This window comes from Neophocaena asiaeorientalis, unplaced genomic scaffold (assembly GCF_003031525.2).
Source record: "Neophocaena asiaeorientalis asiaeorientalis breed wild unplaced genomic scaffold, Neophocaena_asiaeorientalis_V1.1 scaffold59, whole genome shotgun sequence".
Classification (NCBI taxonomy): Eukaryota; Metazoa; Chordata; class Mammalia; order Artiodactyla; family Phocoenidae; genus Neophocaena; species Neophocaena asiaeorientalis.
Window position 1 is genome coordinate 3,099,330 of NW_020174268.1, and position 23,198 is coordinate 3,122,527.

Sequence of the window (23,198 nt, forward strand, 5' to 3'; positions counted from 1 at the left end):
AAGGGTGGCTCTAGAAGGTGCTGGGATTAGGTGAGGCTTAGATGAAGTCTCTTCAGGTTTCCGCACCAGGCTTCGCCCAGCGCAAGCTCCCACCCTTTCTGGGAGCAAAAGTGTCCGCTGTTGTAAAGAACTTTGCAGTTACGGAAGGTCCCCTCGACGTCTGGAGACCGCGAGGCTGTCCACGAGGATGCGGTCAGGGGACTGGGCTTACGATCAGCCTCTGTGATCTTCGAGGGCCTCGGAGAACTTTTCAGCGTTTGCCCCCAGGGCTCCCCCACCTCGAGTTTTCTGACGCCTTTGTGGGGCAGAGCCGAGTCCGAGTTGTGGGATCCAGGTCGTCCCGCCTGCCCCCTGGGAATAATCGTAGGGGGCGTAGAGTCTGTGGGAAGGGACTTGAAGAGGAAGCAAGGTGTCAAGGGAGTTTGCACAGGTTTCCCTTCTCAGTTTGGTCCCATATTTGGAAGTTTGCCGTTCCTAAGACAGCTATAAAATCTTCATGTTTCTGTTTTGCACTTGGTTTAGAATTAGGTCCTTTGTTTGAAAAAAGGGTATGTTGTCACTTTAAGGTGAAGTTGAAATTATAACCCAGGCGCTAGAGGGTTAAATATAAAAGGAAGGAGCTTCTCACCGACCGAAATTTTATTCGGGCTTTAGACCCAATTACTCGGTATAAAAAAAAAAAAGCCTGGTTTAGTCACGTCTTTGGTTTAAAGGCAAAGATATATGCCAGTATGAAACCGGAGAGCTTGTTCCGTTCCACAAGTATATTTGTGCTCTACTGTGTCCCTAGCACTGGGTTTTGCACAGAGGTCCCAATTGTGAACAAGTTAAATCCAGTCCTACCCGCACAGAAAATTTCATTCTAGTAAATCAAAAACAGGCAATTACAACACATTAACAATTTACCCCAGATCCAACAATAAAGCATTGCACACAATAAGAGAGCGCAACCCTTGTGAAAGAGCAGGGCACAAAACAGTGAATTGAGATTGATGGAGAAGTCAAAATGAAAAAGAGCCCGGAAACGGGATCCTCCCTGGAAGATGGGGTGTGGGGTTGTACTGGACACCCCAGGAGTCACCGGATGACTGGAAGGAAGCTAAAAATGGGATGAAGAGGATCTGAAAACAAATGGACGTCTTCTGAGAGATGGTCAACTAAGGATCGCTCAAACCTCTTATTTCTGGGATGTGTGAATGGAACATTATTATCCCAGGCATATCACAATTTAGTTATTTTCCTCAACTTGAACATTTTCAAATTATTCAGAAATCCTCCCATCACCCATGCAGTACCGTCAAACATTATTCCCTCGACTCCTCTCCAGTTTTATGTTCAGTTGAAAACTTTTTTTCAAGTTTTATAAGATAGGCACAGTGAAAAAGAGTACTGAAGTTAGAATCAAAGCACCCTAGGTTGAAATCTTGGCTTTATCTGGTACTAGTCCTGTGACCTTGGGAAAGTCAACCTCCCTAAGCCTAAGTATAAAATGAAATTTTTGTGAGTTAAAAGGGTTTTGGGGAGTTAAATAAGATAACGAAAAAATGCCTAGCATCCTCAATAGGTTATCAGTAAATATTAGTTGAATTTGGGTGCATAATTCTCCCCAAATTTTAATACTTTTCAAAATATTCCTGAAACTATTCCATTAACTCTCTGTTATTTGGAAGTATTTGGAGGATTTAGCTGATAGATACTGTACTAAAGACGTTCTTCGGTTTAATCACAACACTCATAGTGGATCCCTGAAAGAATTCAACTTGTTTCCTTAAAAGATTTCCGTCTCAGGTTCATATTTGATAGCTCACGATAATTCTGTGACTAGACATCCTAAAAATAAAATCTTAGGAAAATCTGATTTAAATTTCAGTGTATTTCATAAACTCCATCTTGTGGTCTAGAAAATCTATGCTGTACCTTGAAAATATCTACTTAGAACACCAGTGATAGCAATAGTTGAGGGGAAAATAGTCACTGCTTGCAAGCCACTGACAAAATTGCAAGGATTTGGCTTTTATCCAGGCTGATTGACTTTTACTTAGGAATCACTTGAATATTTTTATTACATTTCTTTCCTTACAGTCATTGATTTCTAACAAAATCTAAGATTGTCCTAGATTTTACAGCTGAATATGACTTGGTATCTCTTACAATTAAAGAGATTTCAAAGACAGTGTCTTCTGGTCTCTTCACACACGAGTCCTCACATGAGAAAAGCAACTCAGGTGGGCTCTCCATTTTATCAGTTAGGGATTGGCTACATGGCTTAAACACATAAGGGTTTATTCTCCCTTATAAAAAGAAATTCAAGGGTGTCGACTGAAAAAAAATGCACCACCTAATAGTTGAGAATTAGGTTTTATTTGGCGAACAAAACTGAGGACTTAAGCCTGGGACACAGCCTCTCAGACAGCTCTGAGGGACTGCTCTGAAGATGTAGGGGAGGAGCCAGGATATAAGGAGTTTTCGCAACAAAGACCCGGGTAGATTTCTGTTAGTTAAAGAAGCCATGGATCTCAAGTTAAGGAACATAGCGCTTTTCTATGTATGGGAAGATGCAAGAGTCTGGGCTCACTGAAATCATTCCTTTGATCTACACCTCAGCTCTCTGGGGCCAGTATCCTCAGTACCCTCTGCTTTCTCATCCTGAGTCTCCTCAGGGTGTATCACTGGTGAGGGAGAGCGGGGTTGGAGGGCTGCAGTGACTGAGAGCTTGGCAGCGGGCAGCCCGTTTGTCTCCATCCTGAGTTCCCTCTAGGCTCACCGTCCAAGGTGGCTGTAGTGGCTTGATGGCTGCAACATCCTTTGTTTACTGATATGGCGGGCAGCATTTTTTCGTTGATGGGGGATGCAGTCAGACAGAAGCTATGAAGCCGTCTGACTTCATGGGCATCGCAAACCCAGGATCTTCCTTTCTTCTCCATCATCCGTGAGATCTGTAATAGATGCTGGAATTCCAGCCATCACATCCATCTTGCAGACAGCCAGAAGAGGGGAAGGACCATAGGGGTGCATTCTATCTGCGTGTTTCCTTCTAAAGAGCTATTCTAGAAGCCCCACTGAGCAATTACAGACACAGCAGCAAATTGTAGTCGGCTTGTTCATTGAGATAGGCTCGTTACCACCCTAGTAATAAAATCAGGATTTTATTACTAGGGATGAATAGAGGCAGCTAGAAGCCCCTGTTGTACCCACAGTGCAAAGGGTCTGGTTCTCAGCCTAGAAGTGTCCACTTTGCTCACTGGGGGTCAGGTTCAAGCTCATAACAGATTGATTTGCCACCCAGAATACTGTTAATTTAGGATGAGAAATTCCTCGCTGGTTATGTGTAGTGTAGAAAGTAGTTATGTTTCAGAAAATGTGGTTTGGTCAATAAGGAATTAAGCAGAGGGGGTTGGAATGCAGCACATGGCTGTGACAGAAGGTGATTAGGAAAGAACCAGCCAAGCTGGACTGTTCTTGGTGTGTGTGGTCTGAACCCCTTCCTCTGGAGATGCGTTAATGAATTCTTATTGCTCTTTTTTCCTAGTCTTCATACTCTGCTAACAAATCATTGCTTTAGTCAAGTCACGAGGCAAGGTTCTTTGCTTTAGAGTGGAGCTGTCCAAAAGAACTTTATTGGACAAGGAAATGTTCTATATCTGCTCCGTCCAACACCGTAGCCACTAGGCCACAAGTGGCTATGTGCACTTGAACTGTGGCTAGTGTGACTATAGAGCTGAATGTTTATTTCTATTTCGCTTTAATTAATTTAAATTTAGGTATCCGTGGCTGGTAACTTTACTGGGCAGCAGAGCTCTGTCATGTAAGTTCTACGAGGTCATTTGACACGAGGTCAGTGACACGAGGGATGTCATTTTGTTAACTGCTGAACCCCAGGAACCAGAACAGGGCCTGACTTAATAATTATTGATCAATGAGTGGAAGAGATGACGTTTTCTTCATTTCTCTTAATTAGATTAAGTCTAATTCCAGCTCAGTTGATTAATTGGATTTAGCATACTATATATCCAAAACCTGCTATCACAGTGCTTTTCAAACTGAGAATTTAGTGAATAGTGACTAACTTTATTAAAAATGAAATAGGATAAAAAAAGAACATAGACTCACGTGTGGTAAAGATGAGTATTGTTTCATGAAGCTTTTGTCTTAGATTTATACGTGTATATATGCACTGGATCTCAATGTAAGACGTATTTCTTCATGTGGCTCTAGGCCCAAGAGGTTTGAAATCATTGATTTAGGCAAATTTTCTCTTCAGATCTATTTCTTGGCAGCATCAAATGTTCACTTTGAGTGGAATGCGCCCCAAGATTCAGTGAACACTTATTTTTGACTGTGTTGCCCTTTTGGACAAGGTTCTTGTGGCCTTACGTTCTGTGAGATGTTTATGCTCAACGGGGGAATACCAAGGCCAGCTCCTAGCGACGTCTAGGCCTAGCTCAGAGTACAGGTTCCTATCCTCTTAAGTGAAACCAAGCAACATAAGTAATGTACCTTTCATTGGTGTTTTTGATGAATGTAAAGTGATCACTAAAATCTAAGATGTTTTCAGATGTTTGAATATTTCTTTTAGCTTTGAAAAATAGGATGTTTTTCTGATTATAAAAATAATAATACACATTATAGAGTATTTATAAACCATAGAAGAAGCCACCGATAACTAGCATTGACGTCTTAATATTCTCAGTTTGTAGATTTATAAAAAGGGGGTGTGTGGAATCCCGCTGATGTTAAAGCAACTTCTCCATCATAAGACTTTAGGGCATTGGTCTGTTTTGTTTTAGGCTTGCTCTAAGAGGAGAGATCTATGAACAAGCCAGTTCAAAGATCTCTTGGTTGGGGGACTTCCCTGGCCGTCCAGTGCTTAAGACTCTGCCCTTCCAATGCAGGGGGCACAGGTTCAATCCCTGGTCAGGGAACTAAGATCCCGCATGCTGTGCAGCATGGCCAAAATATAAATAAACAAATTAAAATTAAAATTGTCCCACTTCAAAGATCTCTTCTTTGGGACTACTTTTAATTACTTTTAGACTGAAGTTTTTAATATCTCTAGTAAAAGATTATTAGGCTAATCAGTGAGCTGGGTAGGTAACTCCAGCTTTCCCATTCTAAATCTCTCTTAGGTCTATCAGAAAATTGCTCAGGTATTTTTCATTTATTATGAATATTTTCCCATATCAGTAGCTCTTCATCTAAAATGCCATATAAAGTTATTATAAATATTCCAACTGATGGAATGTACTATAATTTATTTTTAAATTATACATCCAAAAATTGGGAAACAGAGATGCACAAAAATTTTTTTAAAATATATATTCAGGTACCCACCAACCACAATAAATGACTGCTAACACTTTTTCATATTTGCTTAAAGTTTTTTTTTTTTTTGCGGTACGCAGGCCTCTCACTGTTGTGGCCTCTCCCGTTGCAGAGCACAGGCTCCAGACGTGCAGGCCCAAACTACTGAAGCCCACGCGCCTAGAGCCCATGCTCCGCAACAAGAGAAGCCCCCGCAATGAGAAGCCCGCGCACCGCAACGAAGAGTAGCCCCCGTTCTCCGCAACTAGAGAAAGCCTGCGCGCAGCAACAAAGACCTAACACATACAAAAATAAATTTAAAAAAATAATTACAGATAAAATTGAAGTCTACTTTATCCTCCTTTATCTCCTTCCAGAGGTCCTTCCCCCTCCCCACCAATACCCCCTTCAGGTAACCACATTCCAGTAAGAAAGGAATAAGCAGAAATCGGAGGGTCTTCTCCTTCCCTTTGGGTCCTGACCCAGCAGTTGCACATATCACTCACTTCTTTTATCTTATTTCCAGAACCTAATCACAGAGCCCTCAGCTCCAAGGGTGGCTAGGAAATATATTCTTTATGCTGGTTGGAAAATGGATAAGGAGTTGGAAGAATGAGCAGTCCCAAACATAGCCATATTGGCACTTCCGTGTTCTGTGGCATGCGGGAGGAGAAGCAGCACAGAATTAAGTCGGAGGAAAATTTCATGGTTATGAAATAGTGGCTGACTTTTCCCTCAGTTTTTCCATCTTGCGTCACAGAATTAACGTTGGCTGTAGAAGTACTTTGTCATCATGAATGAATGAATGAATGAACAAATGAATAAACAAATAGTAGAGTTATTTCCATACTTATTGCTGTCTCCCTTCCAGATCACTAACTGGTTGTCCGGCTTACTCGTCTTTTCATTACATGACCTCTCCTTTCCTGGTGCATCCTGCCTGTCTGCCCATCCCTCCCCATAATAGTCATGGAATTCAGCACATAGTAGGAACCCAATACCATTTTTTTTTTCCAATACCATTTTAGAATATCAAAATTTGGGATTTTGAAATAAAGGGCCTGAAGGTAGTAAAATCTCATTATGAGAACAAAGCAAGTCACAGAGTAGTATAAATAGTATCAGTATCCCTTTTAGGAAAAGACTATCTCTTTGCACCTGTATAAAATTTTTCAGGTGTTTCATATTAAACTATTAATAGTGATTACTATGGGAACTGTGATTGGGATTAATGCGGAGAAGAGTTAGAGTTTTTAATTTTATACCCAGTAGCACTCTTTGAACCTTTAACATGTATATGTGATACTTTTATAATTAAATTAAAATATTATAGTGCAGTGCTTCCCAAACTTTGGGAGTTTATGTACCAATAACATTTCCAAGGGATTCCCTGGCGGTCCAGTGCCAGGACTCGGCACTTTCTCTGCCATGGCCCGGGTTCAGTCCCTGGTCAGAGAACTAATATCCCACAAGCTGCACAGCACAGCCAAAAAAAAACATTTCCAAGAAATTTGAGTCTCCATATAAGTTTGCCAATAAAGCCATTAAAAGTATAACCACGACTGTGGTCTACAATTGCCATTTCATGAATCAAAGGGCATAGTCTCTAAGTAATGGGTAATCCTCTAAATTGAATACACTTAATTCTGTGAAAAATTCATTACGTTGTCCTTATTTGTCTCATTTTTGCTTTGGATCTTTTAAAAAAACGTTGTAGTTTGGGTTTCTTGACATTTTTATACTTGGCACAGATAGGACGAGTGATTTGCCCAAGGACGAACAGCCACTGGATAGCAGAGGACAGGGATCCAGCTTTATGGACTTCTGGCTCCCAATGGGGTCCTTCTGGTTGAATAAATAAATGAATAAATGCTTGAATATGGCTAGAGACTCTGAATTCTGACACCAGAATTCAAGCTTTTTAGAATGAATTAACTCAACACTTGTATTAGGAGAAGGGCAGCAATGAAAAAAAAGTGAAAATCCAAAACAGGGTGTTTTGGAGACAGTATTTAACTGGTCTAATTCATATTTGAAATTTATCACATAGTTGAGACAAACGGGGAAGAAAACAATAGTAGACCTCTTCATTAAGCTGTCGGCATGGCAACAGTAATTTTTCAAGGCTGCCTTAGCTGGGGTCACTGGAATGTTAACAATGAAAAGAAATTAATTTTTTCTTTAGAGCTCATAGGGCACACTAAGGCATAGTAATTTATAACTACTTTGAGAGCAATTTAATGCTATTTGAAATATTAGATATGTAAAAATGTATTCTAAAGTCCAAGAACTAAAATTATAGAAATGTATATAGGAATATATATTATGTTAATATAATATAAATATATTTTAAATATGTAACCTAAAATGAAATATTATAAAAATAAAATAAATATATCATATATATTCCTATACATAAATTATATATACAATATAAACATATTTATAGAAATATATATGACCATGAATATATAATTCTTTATTGGCCCATTTTTGTCCTACCCTATATCGTATATCCGTTAGTATAGGTATAGAAGTTGACACCATTCTCAAAAACTGTTCCAAAATGACGAGAATTAGATTTGTAACAAGTAATTCTATGTTGATGAGGAAATATACTTGCAAGTAGTCTTTCTCATCACAATTCTGTGAAGGTGTCTAGGGGAAAACACACTGTGTTTTCCTTTACCCTTATATACAATACTTCAGACACCAGATGTGTCGGGTTTTCCCCATACCAACCAATTCTCCGACACCAGCAGGATGTCCTACGGTTCCATTCAATTCTGACACTAACTATCCGGGTCCCACAACTTAAGGGCTCAGTACCACAGGACTCAGATGCACCCCCCTTCAGATGCCAGTTGCAAGTAGTAGGGCCCCAAGTTACCCACAGCTTCTGTGCAAATTGGCTACAAATTGGAGGTTCCCATGAACCGCTCCTTGGGTTCAGTCATTGGCTAGAACAGCTCACAAAACCCAGGAGAACAGTTTACTTACTCTTGCTGATTTATTTACTCTCAGGAAAGGTGTGAAACCTAATTGTCGTCTTTATGATTCTAGAGTGCAATGAAGCACATAGTAGCTACTCAAGAAATTCTTTTGTGTGGTGATCATTTTGAAATGTATTGAAATATCCAATTACTATGTTGTGCACCAGAAACTCACATAGTGTTGTAGGTCAATTATACTTCAACAAGCAAACAAACAAACTCATAGAAAAAGAGATCAGATTTGTGGTTACCAGAGCTGAGGGTCGGGGGTGGGGGGGAGATTGGATGAAGGTGGTCAAAAGGTACAAACTTCCAGTTATAAGATAAATAGGGATGTAAAGTACAGCAGGATCAATATAATGAACACTGCTGTATGTTATATATGAAAGTTAAGAGAGTAAGTCAAAAGAGTTCTCATCCCAAGGAAAAAGTATCTTTTTTTTTCTTTTATTTTGTATCTGTATGAGATGATGGATGTTCATTAAACTTACTGTGGCAATCATTTCATGAGGTCTGTGGGTCAAATCATTATGCTATACTCCTTAAACTTATACAGTGCTGTATGCCAATTATATCACAATAAAATTGGAAGAAAGCAAATTCTTTTGGGATGAATTGACATTTCAGCCAAGTAATTTCCACAATAACCACTACCAGTGCAGCACTCCAGTGTCTTTTTTTTTTAAGCGTCACGCGGGCCTCTCACTGCTGTGGCCTCTCCCGTTGCGGAGCACAGGCTCCGGATGCACAGGCTCAGCGGCCATGGCTCACGGGCCCAGCCACTCCGCGGCATGTGGGATCTTCCCGGACCGGGGCACGAACCCGTGTCCCCTGAATCGGCAGGCGGACTCTCAACCACTGCACCACCAGGGAAGCCCTCCAGTGTCTTTTTGAGGACATTATTAAAGACGATACATATTTCAAAAAAAGATAATATATCGGGAAGCACTTTGCAAAAATGTGAAGTAATGGACAAGGAATTAAGGAATAATTAGTAGTAGGAGCGGCTGCCTGATTATAGGACATCTCAGTCTTAGTTTCTGGCTGAAGTGGCCTTCAATTGGAAACCTGTGGTCATTTGTTAAACACTAGAGCCACTGGCCTGTAAAACAGTGGTTCTCACCCCTGGCTGTACATTAGAATCACTTGGGGGACTTCCCTGGCGGCGCAGTGGTTAAGAATCTGCCTGCCAATGCAGGGGACACAGATTCGAGCCCTGGTCCTGGAAGATCTCACATGCCACGGAGCAGCTAAGCCCGCGTGCCACAACTACTGAGCCTGCGCTCTAGAGCCCGCGAGCCACAACTACTGAGCCCGAGTGCCACAACTACTGAAGCCTGTGCTCTGCAACAAGAGAAGCCACCGCAATGAGAAGCCTGCGCACCACAGCGAAGAGTAGCCCCCGCTCACTGCAACTAGAGAAAGCCTGGGCAGCAACGAAGACCCAAAGCAGCCAAAAATAAATATAAATAAATAAATGCATAAATAAATAAATTTAAAAAAAAGAATCACTTGGAAAACTTTTTTTCTAATTTATTTATTTTTTGTTTATTTATTTTTGGCTGCATTGGATCTTCATTGCTGCGTGTGGACTTTCTCTAGTTGTGGTGAGCAGGGGACTTTATAAAAATCCCGATGCCCAGGCCATTCTCCAGATCAAAGAAATTAGATTCTCTGTGAGTGAGACACAGGCGTCAGAATTTTGTAAAGCTCTCCAGGTAATGCCAGTATGCAGCCAAGGCTGAGAACCTCTGTCTTAAGGCATTTTAATGAGAGAGTTTTTCAAAATAATGGTCAAGAGAAGCAAGTTGATATCTTTTAAAAGTACAAGTGCCCGATAAAGGAAGCCAGAAGGAGAAAAAGCTAAGTGGTTTTGGAGCTTGCTGTCTGCAGGCTGACAACAGAGTATGATCATACTGACCCCTCAGAAGAGAACTGCTCAACAGTCAAGTTTTGGAGGGTGAGCCAACCTTGGGAGGGCTGAATGATGAGAAAGAGATTGCTGAAAATGCGTCACTTACTCCTTTTCTCTCTCGCTGAAAAAGAAGCTACTAAAAAAAAAAAAAAAAAAAAAAAAAAAGAAGCTACTAACTAACTGTCTACACAAATTAAAGGTACAATTGGGCTGAGATTGTCACCTTCTCCACAGGCCTTCCAAAGGCCACCCTGTTTAAAATTGTAATCTCTGATCTCCTCTTGGAAATCCCCATTCTTCTTTTTTTTTTTTCCCCATTCTTCTTTTCTCCCTAATTTTTCTCTGTAGCACTTATCAACAACCAACATACTATTTCTTTTAATTGGTTTTTATCTTCTGCCTGCCCTCAGGACACCAGAGCGATAGAGCTTGCCCTTTTTGCTCACGGATGTCTCCCCAGTGCCTAGAACAGTGTAGACACCCAGTCAATAATTGGTCAAAGAATGGATCTCAGATCAAGACTAATAATAGTAACTAATATAGGTTTAGTCTTATATTCCGGCGCAGCAACCCTATGAGGTAGTCACATTTGTGTAATCAGCTTTTCTGAATCCCTTTATGACCTGCAATTTAGGTTTTTGGCAGTGCCATTGACAAAAGATAAAGATGGAAGAACAGCAGCTAGTGGCTAGAGGAGGCTGTTAGGATAAGTTAACCTAGAAAAGAGCTCTTTCCTTGAAGCAGGAAAAGTGCTCTAAGACATACCGTTCAGGGAAAAATGCAAGCGGTAGGAGAGCGGGACATGTGCAGCAGAACGCACATTTAACACCCAGACGCACATAATATACCCAGCACATTGCTATAGATACGTGCATGTATTTGCAAAAGTGTAGATGACAGTCCAGGAGGATATGCAGCAAACTGATAACAGTGGCTAACTTTGGGAGGCATTGGGGTGGAGGAAAAACATGGTTAAGGGGAGCTTTGGTGCTCATTGTGTTGCTTGGATTGTAATGTACCACAAGAATGTTTTCACATATAATTTCACATTTAATTTCTAAAGCATTCTTTGTCTCCTAGATACCAAACATAATGATACATTTGTATTATTTATTTAAAGTATGGGGGAAATACTTATATTATTTATAGACAATGTATGATGAAAATGCATTACAGAAAGAAGAAGCATATGTACCTAGAAGAGCTAAGGGCTCTCTATTCCTGAATTGTGCAGCGGGAGGCAGTGCGTTTTCAGATCACTTAATAAGCATAAAGCGTGTGTGTGTGTGTGTGTGAGGGTGCGTGCGTGCGTGCATGTGCTAGCCTGATTTTGATCCAAAAAAATGACCCATAAATTACTTTGCTAAAAAACGGCAGCAAGGGGCTTCCCTGGTGGCGCAGTGGTTAAGAATCCGCCTGCCAATGCAGGGGACATAGGTTCGAGCCCAGTTCTGGGAAGATCCCACATGCCGCGGAGCAACTAAGCCTGTGTGCCACAACTACTGAGCCTGTGCTCTAGAGCCTGTGCGCCACAACTACTGAAGCCCGCGCACCTAGAGCCCGTGATCTGCAACAAGAGAAGCCACCGCAATAAGCCCATGCATCGCAACAAATAGCACCCCCCCACTCGCCGCAACTAGAGAAAGCCCGTGCGCAGCAACGAAGACCCAACACAGCCAAAAACAAATAAATTAAAAAAAAAAAAAGCCCGGCAGCAAGTACTTATTAGGGAGCAGTGAGGGAGGGGTGGGTGGAGGCTTGTCAACATGCTGCAGGAGGAAGATAGCTTATCTCTGGCTTTCCATTCTTTTAAGCCAAGAGCACACTGGCGTGGGAATTAGAGATAATATAACTTGGAGAGTAGATTCATTTCTTTTCCTTACACTTTGACCTGCTTGAAAAATTACCAGTAGCAGCTTGTAGAGTTCTGTGTAGCACACAGCATCTTTAAAAGTGAATGAGGCAAGGGCTTCCCTGGTGGCCCAGTGGTTGAGAGTCCGCCTGCCGATGCAGGGGACACGGGTTCGTGCCCCGGTCCAGGAGGATCCCACATGCCACGGAGCGGCTGGACCCGTGAGCCATGGCCGCTGAGCCTGCGCGTCCGGAGCCTGTGCTCCACAACGGGAGAGGCCACGGCAGTGAGAGGCCCGCGTACCGCAAAAAAAAAAAAAAAAGAAAGAAAGAAAGAATGAGGCAATAAGTGCAAACAGAAAATGAGAGTAAGACAGTAAGATGAAGCCACGGGTAAGGATGCTGTCAAACTGAGTGTCAGTCATCAAGCTCTGTGCAGTCATCAGAGGTGGCCTCAAAATTTGGTCAGGAGCTTTTAGCAACCAAAAACAGGATGGAGGGAGAATCTAATTAGTTATAAGATCCACCATCATTTTTTTAAATTAATTATTTATTTATCTTTTTTTTGGCTGTGTTGAGTCTTCCTTGCTGCTCACGGGCTTTCTCTAGTTGTGGCGAGCAGGGGCTACTCTTCGTTGCGGTGGTTTCTCTTGTTGAGGAGCATGGGCTCTAGTTGCGCAGGCTTCATTAGTTGTGGCACGTGGGCTCAGTAGTTGTGGCTCACGGGCTCTAGAGCGCAGGCTCAGTAGTTGTGACGCACGGGCTTAGTTGCTCCGTGGCATGTGGGATCTTCCCGGACCAGGGCTCGAACCTGTGTCCCCTGCATTGGCAGACAGATTCTTAGCCACTGCGCCACCAGGGAAGTCCTTCCACCATTGTTTTTGTATTAAAAAAATCATTTTTTCTAGGAAAAGACTTTTTTATTTTTTGCGGTACGCGGGCCTCTCACTGTTGTGGCCTCTCCTGTTGCAGAGCACAGGCTCCGGATGCTCAGGCTCAGCGGCCATGGCTCACGGGCCCAGCCGCTCCGCGGCATGTGGGATCTTCCCAGACCGGGGCATGAACCCGTGTCCCCTGCATCGGCAGGCGGACTCTCAACCACGGCGCCACCAGGGAAGCCCAAAACCTTTTTTTTTAAAGCGTCCAGTAATGAGACACACAAGGCATTTCTCCCATGAGTCCTCATCAGTAAATATCCCTACAGTAAATCAGTACATGTAGTAATGGGTTATTCATATGGTTTTTGTTTGTTTTATTTTTGCCACACCACGTGGCCTGCAGGATCTTAGTTTCCCAACCAGGGCTCGAAACCGGCCCCGGCAGTGAAAACGCAGAGTCGTAACCACTGGACCGCCAGGGAATTCCCTATCGCTTATTTCTTATAGCCTCCTTCAGTGCAGTCCTAATGTTCAAACTCACTTCAGTAGAAATAATTCTACTAGCAGGTGGAACAAGGGGATCCCGCCTCTCAGCTTTCTGAGGTCTGGACTCATTCAAAGATAAAATTATTGTATGATGTGCAGTGGACAGAATATCCTTCAAGCAACTTACCACACGTATTGTTTCGGTAACACATATGTCTGCTGGGATCCCCTGTCCCCAGGAAACCCAGATAAGGTTGGCACGTACCCTCTGAGGAAATCCAAAACCCTCCCCAAGATTTCTGGCGATGTGTATATCATCCTCATAGTCACTGGCAAAATGTAGGGGAGAAAAAGAGTGCATGACCTCCCAGCACTGCAGCTTCAGACTACGCTCTGGGGGTGTCTGTTGTTAAAATATCCTTAGCCACCCACTCCGACTTCCCTCATCCCCCAGCACAGACCAGTTCCTGGCCCTTCTCTCTTCTCCACCCCAATCCCCCACTTCCGGCATCAGAAGAAAAAAGAGAGAGAGAGACAAATCCCTCGTTTTCTCAGTCAGAGGCAGCTTAACTATGTCTTTCTCCTTCTTTCAGTGTCCCTCACTCTTATTACAAGATGATTTGTTAAAGTCTTTTCCCAAAGGCAGTTCTTTTCCAAGAGGAAAAAAAAAATTATTAGCATGTGAGCTTTTGGGGAGACTCAAGTAGTATTAATTTTTTATTTGTTCATTCAGCACATATATATGGAGCAATTACTCTGTGCATGGCAGGCAGCTACCTGCTAGATGGACCACGTGAACAGGACAGAGTCCTTGCTCTGAAGGAAAAGGGGGGCAGACAGGAGATTAAACATGCAAATTGTAATAGTGTCCTAAGCCTCACTGTAGGGGAAGGTCAGAATGCTGCTGACAGCATCTAACTCAGATAAAAGTCAATCAAAATAGCAATTGGAATTCCCTGGCGGTCCAGTGGTTAGGACTCTGCGCTTTCACTGCCGAGGGTGCGGGTTCAATCCCTGGTCACGGAACTAAGATCCCGCAAGCGGGGCTTCTCTGGTGGCGCAGTGGTTAAGAATCTGCCTGCCAATGCAGGGGACACAAGTTCGAGCCCTGGTCCGGGAAGATCCCACATGCCGCGGAGCAACTAAGCCTGTGCGCCACAACTACTGAGCCTGAGCTCTAGAGCCCGTGAGCCTCAACTACTGAAGCTGGTGCGCCTAGAGCCCGTGCTCCGCAACAAGAGAAGCCATCGCAATGAGAAGCCCGCGCACCTCTATGAAGAGTAGCCCCCGCTCACTGCAACTAGAGAAAGCCCGCGTGCAGCAATGAAGACCCAACACGGCCAAAAATAAATAAATCAATTTATTTATTTTTAAAAAAATCATTTCTTTAAAGAATAGCAGAACTGTCTGCAGATAACACTCAAAGCAAAGTTTATAACGTTTAGACTACGTTTAATAACTGTCTTTTAGCAGGGATCTAGAATTGCTAATATTTACCTATGTGACCATGTTGGGATCTTTGAGGGGGCACAGTGATGATGCCCTTCTACCTCATTGGGGTTCAACATCAATTAAGATGTAAAATCAAGGAGTCAGCAAGTGGAGACCAAAATGTCACCTTTATTGCTGACAAAGGCCCAGTTGGAGGTCAGAGATTCTGTCTGTGGGAGAGAGACTTCCTAATACTTAACCCCAAAATGAGGCCAACTTGCCTATAAACCACACTACGTACAGAAGACTGGTAGGCCAGGTCCCAAGAAGAAAAGAAAGAGGAAGGGGTTGGACCGCATATGTCCAGTGTATCCTTCCAAACTCACCAAGTGGGTGAGAAGAGGGAGAGGCGGGGCAAGACGTTTCCCACAGCAAACAGAGTATGCCTTTTGGTCCCTTCCAGCAGGGGTCCCCAACCCCTGGGCCACCGCCCAGCACCAGTCCTCGGCCTGTTAGGAACGGGGCCGAGCAGCGGGTGAGCAAGCGAAGCTTCCTCTGCCATTCCGCATCGCTCCCCACCACTCCCATTACCGCCTGAACGTCACCCCACCCCCCCAGCCCCCCCGTGGAAAAAGTGTCTTCCACCAAAGCGGTCCCTGGTGCCAAAAAGGTTGGGGACCGCTGCCTTACAGGATGTCTGTGAAGTTAGGGTAGCTAGTGCCATATCTGAAGAAATTTGACTTGCCACTTTAATTTGAATTGGTTTGAATAAGAGTGCATGTGGGATGAGAAAGGAGCTAGTTGGTACCCATCCCTGGGCCTGTGGTCAGGGAGGAGGCCTAGGGTGACTGTGCTACATATGCTGGGAGTGGTCGGCGGGATGGATATTTTTGTTCTTGGGGACAAATCCGCTCCAGGTGGCCATGAACCTACTAAGTGTGAGCCTGGGGTGACAGAGGTTGGAAACAAGCAGAGGTCAGCTTTTGAGATAGGGCATGGGTGGTATTAGGTCAGATCTGTGATTCTTATCCTTTATTCTTTTGGACACCTGCTTGTGTTTCCAGTTGCTTAGAGACCTTTGCTTGGCTGTAGAAGGAATGCATCCTGTTCGGAGAATATAGATCCTTTCCTTGGTGCGCTTTGGGAAGTTATAACATGGTGATGGGAGCCTCACCCACAAGCTCTCGTACAAATTCACATTTAATCCTTGCCCCATAGGCCCAGAGTCTGAAAGAAATTAGCCAGACCATGAAAAACAAGGCTCTGCACCTATGAACGTTTTCATTAACATTTTAAGCATGCTATGTGTCTACCACGGTGGCTCTCAAGGTGTGGTCCCCAAGATCTTTTCAGGAGTCTAATACACCAAAACTATTTTCATAATAATGCCAAGCTGTTATTTGCTTTTTTCATTCTCATATTCTCACAATGTTCCATAGAGTTTTTCAGAGGCTACATTATGTGTGATATTGGAATAGAGTTAATGCAAAAGCAGGTATGAACTCAGCTGTTAAAGGTATTTGAAAAAAATGTAAAATAATGCCTCTTTTCTCACTAACTTCTGTTTTGGAAAATATAGTTATTATTCATAAAATGCTATTTATCTTAACATGTAATGGGCTTATTACTGTTATTTTTTAAATATTTATTTATTTGGCTGTGCTGGGTCTTAGTTGCGGCATGCAGGATTTTTTTAGTTGCAGCATGTGGAATCTTTTAGTTGCAGCGTGTGGGCTCCTAGTTGTGGCATGTGGGATCTAGTTCCCTGACCGGGCCCCCTGCATTGGGAGCACAGAATCTTTTTTTCTTCTTGAAATAGAAGTACCGGCACACCTTGTCTTATTGCACTTCACTTTTTTTTTTTAATAATTCTTTTTTAATATTTATTTTTTGGCTGCGTTGGGTCTTAGTTGTGACACGCAGGATCTTTCATAGCGCATGGGCTCTGTAGTTGCGACACACGGCCTTAGTTGCCCCGCAGCTTATGGGGTCTTAGTTCCCCGACCAGAGATCAAACCCACACCCCCTGCAGTGGAAGCACGGAGTCTTAACCACTGGACCACCAGGGAAGTCCTGTTATTTTAATACTTTATTTAATGTATTCTATTTAATGTATTTTATTTTAATGTATTTAATTTAATATATTTTATTTAAATACATATTTTAAAATTTCAACATCTAATATAGTAAATATCCAAAGATATAATCTGCATAAACAAAGGCATTCAGAGTCCTCAATACTTTTTTTAATCGAAGTATAGTTAATTTACAGTATCATATTACTTTCAGGTGTACAGCATAGTGATTCAGTATTTTTGCACATTATAGACTATTACAAGATAATGGCTATAATTCCCTGTGCTGTACAGCATATTCTTTTTGCTTATCTATTTTATACATATTAGTTTGTACCTGTTAATCCCATACCCCTAATTTGTCCCTCCCTCCTTCCCTCTCCCCTTTGGTAACCACAGTTTGTTTTCCTCAATAATTTTTAAAAGTGTAAAGAGTTAAATTCAATGCATATTGTATCTTGGAACAGAAAAAGCACATTAGTGGGAAAACTGATGAAATCCAAACAAAATCCATAGTTTAATTAATAGTTTTGGATCAATTTAATTTCTTAGCTTTGGTAAATGTATTGTGGTTACATGAGATGTTAACATTAGGGAAAGTTGGGTGAAGGTTATATGGGAACTCTTTGTACTATCTATTCTTCTGTAAATCTAGAATTATTTCAAAGTAAAAATTTTTTTTAAAAAGTGTAAAAGGATCTGAAGACCAAAGAATTTGAGAACCACTTACTTAGCACATGCCAAGCCCTGTGCTGGGATCTGGAAATATAAAACTAAATAGGGGGACTTCCCTGGTGGTGCAGTGGTTAAGAATCCACCTGCCAATGCAGGGGACAAGCGTTTGAGCCCAGGTCCGGGGAAATCCCACATGCTGCAGAGCATCTAAGCCCATGCGCCACAACTACTGAACCTGTGCTCTAGAGCCTGTGAACCACAACTACTGAGCCCATGTGCCACAACTACTGAAGCCCGCACGCCTAGAGCCCATGTTCCGCAACAAAAGAAGCCACCGCAATGAAGAGTAGCCCCCGCTTGCTCCAACTAGAGAAAGCTTGTGTGCAGCAACGAAGACCCAACACAGCCAAGAATAAACTAATTAATTTAAAAAAATTTTTAATAAAAATAAAACTAAATAGGTTACTGACTATGCACTCACTAGCTGTGCAGACAAGCAGGGTTTAATAAAAGCTGACTTGTGAGCAACTAGTCTTTTGTGTATGGACAACGTCTTACAACTGTTCCTGTTTCCCTCTTCACTTTGACTACTAGGAAGCTCAGAGCCAAATTTGGGCTTATTTCCAGCAATAGGATCTATGGGAATGCTTTTATGTTCTAACTAGTTCCTGTTTACACCCAATTTCCCTCCTTTCATTTTCCCTTTGTCCTGATTTCCTCACTTTGTATTTTGAGGATTTTTCTTGTGTGTATTGTAGTTGATGTACTACCATATGCACCTCTGTAAGCCTCTTTTGAAACAAGGCAGGACACTAAAAATAAATATTTAAGGTTAGGGTCCATGGCATTTTAAATCTTTTAAAAAATGTATTTTAAAATCTTGAGGGTGTGTTAGATAACATCTCTGTCTTTAATGAGATTACAAGCTATTGCCACATATGCAAACAGCTACTAGAAACAATAGAATTTGATAGGTTACAAAGGTAGTACAAGCAAAATAGGAATTCAGGAGAAGAGAGGCCCATTCCTGTCTTTATGGGAAAGTTGTGGTCCCACTAGTCCTTGAGGTATGGGTAGGCTTTGAAAAGGTAGGAATGGTGGGCCTGTGTAGAACAGATATCTATGTGCAGTGTCTATACATATATGAAATTTGAATACTCAAACATATACACATATATGGTGGAAGAAAAGCCACAGTTGGAACATAGTTTACTAGCCTTTTGGGCATTTTTGATTACTTTAAAACGAAAATGAGTTGAGCTTTCACTATCTCACTTTGTTCTTTGGGCCACTGCTATTTCTGGACTTTTATCTCCCTTTGTAAACTATTCCAGATTTACCCCTGGTTATCCAGTAAACAGTAGAAACTTTAAATGAGTACCTCAATGAATTTTAACTTTGTCTCAGAGGAAAAAGTGTTTCTAATTCTAATTTTATGGCAAACTTGAGTAGAAAACACTGTAATTGGAAAATGGCTTGAAGAGAAATTAAAAACTGCATATTATCAATACTAAGGTGATTTTTTTGGTGTTTTTTTGTTTTGTTTTGTGTTTTTTTTATTTTTATTCTTTGCGGGTTTTTTTGTTTGGTGGGTATTGAGGTGGGGATGGGGTTTTTGTGCCTCTTTTTTTTTTTTTTACTTTATTTTTTTAAAAATCTTTTTTGGGTGCATCTTTTTTTTAACATGTCTGATATTGAGATGCATCTTACAGTATGTCATGGTACATGGCAGCATTTTTTTTCTTTCTAAGTGATACGTAAAATAATGATGCTTCTTATGATTGATGATGAAAGCCAGTATTAATCCAAAGTAAAGAAGGATATACTGTCGATAAATTACGTGTGGCAGGCAGGCTGAAGGGAAGCCATCACCCATTGAATGGACAGCAGTGAGGGCCAGACTTACGGAGGAGATGAATCCCTTCAGCTTCCACTTCTGGGTTGCAACCTCCAGCTGCCTCCACCTCAAAGACTGTGCCCGGCTCAGGAACTGGGGCAGCCCTCCTAACGCTTTATCTGACTCTAGAAATATTCTCACCTCCCAGGCCACCTTGGCTTAGGGCTGAAGAAATCTCTTCCCCTTTCCTGTGCAAGGCAAAGATTGACATTTTTCAAAAGTAACTTAACCAGAAAACAAAGGAAAAACAAATACAAAGAAAACACAGCAGCGTGGGAGCATGACTTTCCAAGCAGACTTAACTTTCTTACCCTCAGGGACGTAAGGTAGAGACACAGATTTGGTACAGCTAATAGAGATTCCTGGCACCTGTCCCTTCCCCTTGAACCTGTCAGGGAAGTAAAGGTGCAGAGCGGGCTGTTGGCTAAGGTGGATTTGGGATGGCACTCGGACAGACGTGCTGGAATTCTGGGTCCTGCCCAAACCACGTGAGGTCCCTGACCGGCACTTTGCTACCTGGGTCAAGCTGTCTCCAGCCGCCTTGTTCCTGAGGCCCTGGAAGGGGAGCCAGCTCCCCGGCTGGTCCCTCAGATTCCTCCCCGGCTCCCAGCTCTGATCGCCATCCTCCCCGCAGGATCCGCCTGTAACTGCTGAAAGGCCGGTTTTCACCCATTGCCTCTTTTCCTGTGCTTCGTTCACTTGCCTGAACAAAACAAATGTGCGGTCGTGGTTTCTCCCTGTAGGCGTGGCTTAGTTTCCTCACCGGCTCTTGTCAGCTAGAATCAGGGATAACCTTACTAGTAGTCACGTGGCCTGTGGTGGCTGCTCCGTCTCCTGGAACATCTACAGGCAAGGTCAGCTCTGGGCGGGGTTAGCACATACCTCCTGGGGCAGGCAGTGCGGTCTAATGGAAAGAAAATGGGTTTTGGAACCAGCCAGGTGTGTTTTCAGATCCTGGCTCAGCCACTTACCAATCACGTGACCCATGAAGCCTGTCTGAACTTTAGTTTCCTCACCAGTAAAATGAGGTGTGACTTTCTGGGTGATTGTAAGGAATGAGTGCCGTCAAAGCAGGTCGAGGCATCTACCTCACACCCAAGTGGATGGCTCTGCTATAATAAAAAAAAACTGAAAATATGTTGGTGAAGACGTGGAGAAAAACTCTTGTGCATTGCTGGTGAGAATGTAAAATGCTGCAGCCTCTGTAGAAATCAGCGTGGTAGTTCCTCAAAAAATGAAGCATGGAATTACCATATAATTCAGCAATTCCATTTCTGGGTATATATCCAAAGGAACTGAAAGCAGGGGCTTGAACAGATATTTGTACATCAATGTTCATTGCAGCATTATTCATCGTAGCCAAAAAGTGGAAACAACCCAAGTGCCCATTGACAGATGAATGGACAAACAAAATGTGATACAGACAGTTAATGGAATATTATTTAGCTTTAAGAAGGAAGGACATTCTGACACAGGATAGATACAACATGGATAAAGTTTGAAACCATTATGCTAAGTGAAATAAACCAGTTCCAAAGGATAAACTCTTTTTTTTAGGAACCTAGCAAATTCATAGAGACAGGAAGTAGACTAGAGGTCACCAGGTGCTGGGGGTAGGAGGGAATGAGTAGCTATTATTTAATGGGTATGGAGTTTTAATTTGGGATGATGAAAAAATGCTAAAGATAGATGGGGTTGATGGTCACACAGCAATATGAATGTCCTTAATGCCACTGTACTGTAGACTTAAAGATGGCTACAATGGTAAATTTTATGTTATGTATATTTTCACACACACACACACACACACACAGCCACACAGTTAGTGAATTTGCATCTTTGGATCATCCACTGTTTCATTTTATTGACTAGCGTACAAAGGAACAGCGCACATCATCCAAAAGGTGCTTTGGTAAAGCTCATTTGTAAAGTTACAAACACTGAGGTGCCTTGAGTCTTGTACACTTTCATGTCTTTCTCCCTTTAAGTTGCTAATTCTGTCCTCTCCTTCAGTAGAACCGTTTTCCAGAACATCATATCTATGGTGGAATAATGCTTCATAATTACAGAGAGGCAATTTTTCACAGGGAAGGGACATCGTCTTCTTACAGGTTACTTGTTTGACTGAGAGACAAACCTCGAGAGACTTGGTATTTCCAAAGTACTTTCTGGCCAGGGAACTGGAGCAACTGAACCAATATTCCCAGGGAACAAGAATCACCCCTTCCTTTCCAAGCAGCCTGCTTAGGCTTTAGGAATCAAGGATGGTAGTTACAGTAAATCCCATTAGGTAAATACTTCTTCCAGAGCATCTGTAATCTCAGAGTTAATAAGATCAGAACGTTTAAGGTGAAATTCCATTGAAGTGCTAGTTTTCCTTTCCATTAGGTCAATAAAAAATAGGGTGATGTATGCTTTGTGGGAATACTGGAGCCTATAGCTCAAAGATCATTATTACAACAAGCATGAGATAGATACCCTTTCATTTACATTTTCTTCAATCTCCCCTCTTCCTCCTCCCTCCATTTCTTTTTTTTTTAAATAAATTTTTAAATTTTTATTTAATTTTGGCTACGTTGGATCTTTGTTGCTGAGTGCAGGCTTTCTCTAGTTGCGGCGAGCGGGGTTTACTCTTCGTCGTGGTGAGTGGGCTTCTCATTGTGGTGGCTTCTCTTGTTGCGGAGCATGGGCTCTAGGCACACGGGCTTCAGTAGTTATGGCTCGTGGGCTCTAGAGCTCAGGCTCAGTAGTTGTGGCGCACGGGCTCAGTAGTTGTGGCTTGCGGGCTCTAGAGCGCAGGCTCAGTAGTTGTGGTGCACGGGCTTATTTGCTCCGCGGCATGTGGGATCTTCCTGGACCAGGGCTTGAACCCGTGTCCCCTGCATTGACAGGCGGATTCTTAACCACTGCACCACTAGGGAAACCCTCCATCTCTTCTCAGAGTGTGCTATGGGTGAGATTTCCTTCAACTCCTGTCTTGGATCCATTCATTGGAATCCGACTCAGCAGTCAGCAGCCATGGCTATTCTTGGATCCCAGGCCGTGGGCCAGGATGTGGGTGCTCCCAGGCCCAACACGTCAGAGTTGTAGTCACCACGGTCTCCCTCACCAGTCAGGAACAGGCGAGCTCATGAGTCAGGTCTAATTTCCTTTCATGGATAATTAATGAGTGGAAAGGACTGCGATTCCAGTTCTACATGTCGGTATTCATTCTTTTAATTTTAACAACCTAAATAAGGATTGGGGAATTCCCTAGTGTAGAATCTTAAGAGCAGAAGCAACTTTTTTTTTAAAGTAAATTTATTTATTTTTATTTTTGGCTGCGCTGGGTCTTCCCTTCTGCACGCAGGCTTTCTCTAGTTGCTGTGAGCGGGGGCTACTCTTCGCTGCGGGGTGCGGGCTTCTCATTGCGGTGGCTTCTCTTGTTGCTGGGCATGGGCTGTAAGCGCGAGGGCCTCAGTAGTTGTGGCCTGCAGGCTCAGTTGTTATGGCTCACGGGCTTAGTTGCTCCAGGGCATGTGGGATCTTCCCAGACCAGGGCTCGAACCCGTGTCCTCTGCATTGGCAGGCAGATTCTTTAACCACTGTGCCACCAGAGAAGTCCCAGAAGCGACTTTTAATTTTTTAGAAATGTTTTTGTTAACATATAATATACATGCAGAAACATGCACATTTTATAAGTGTACAACCCAATAA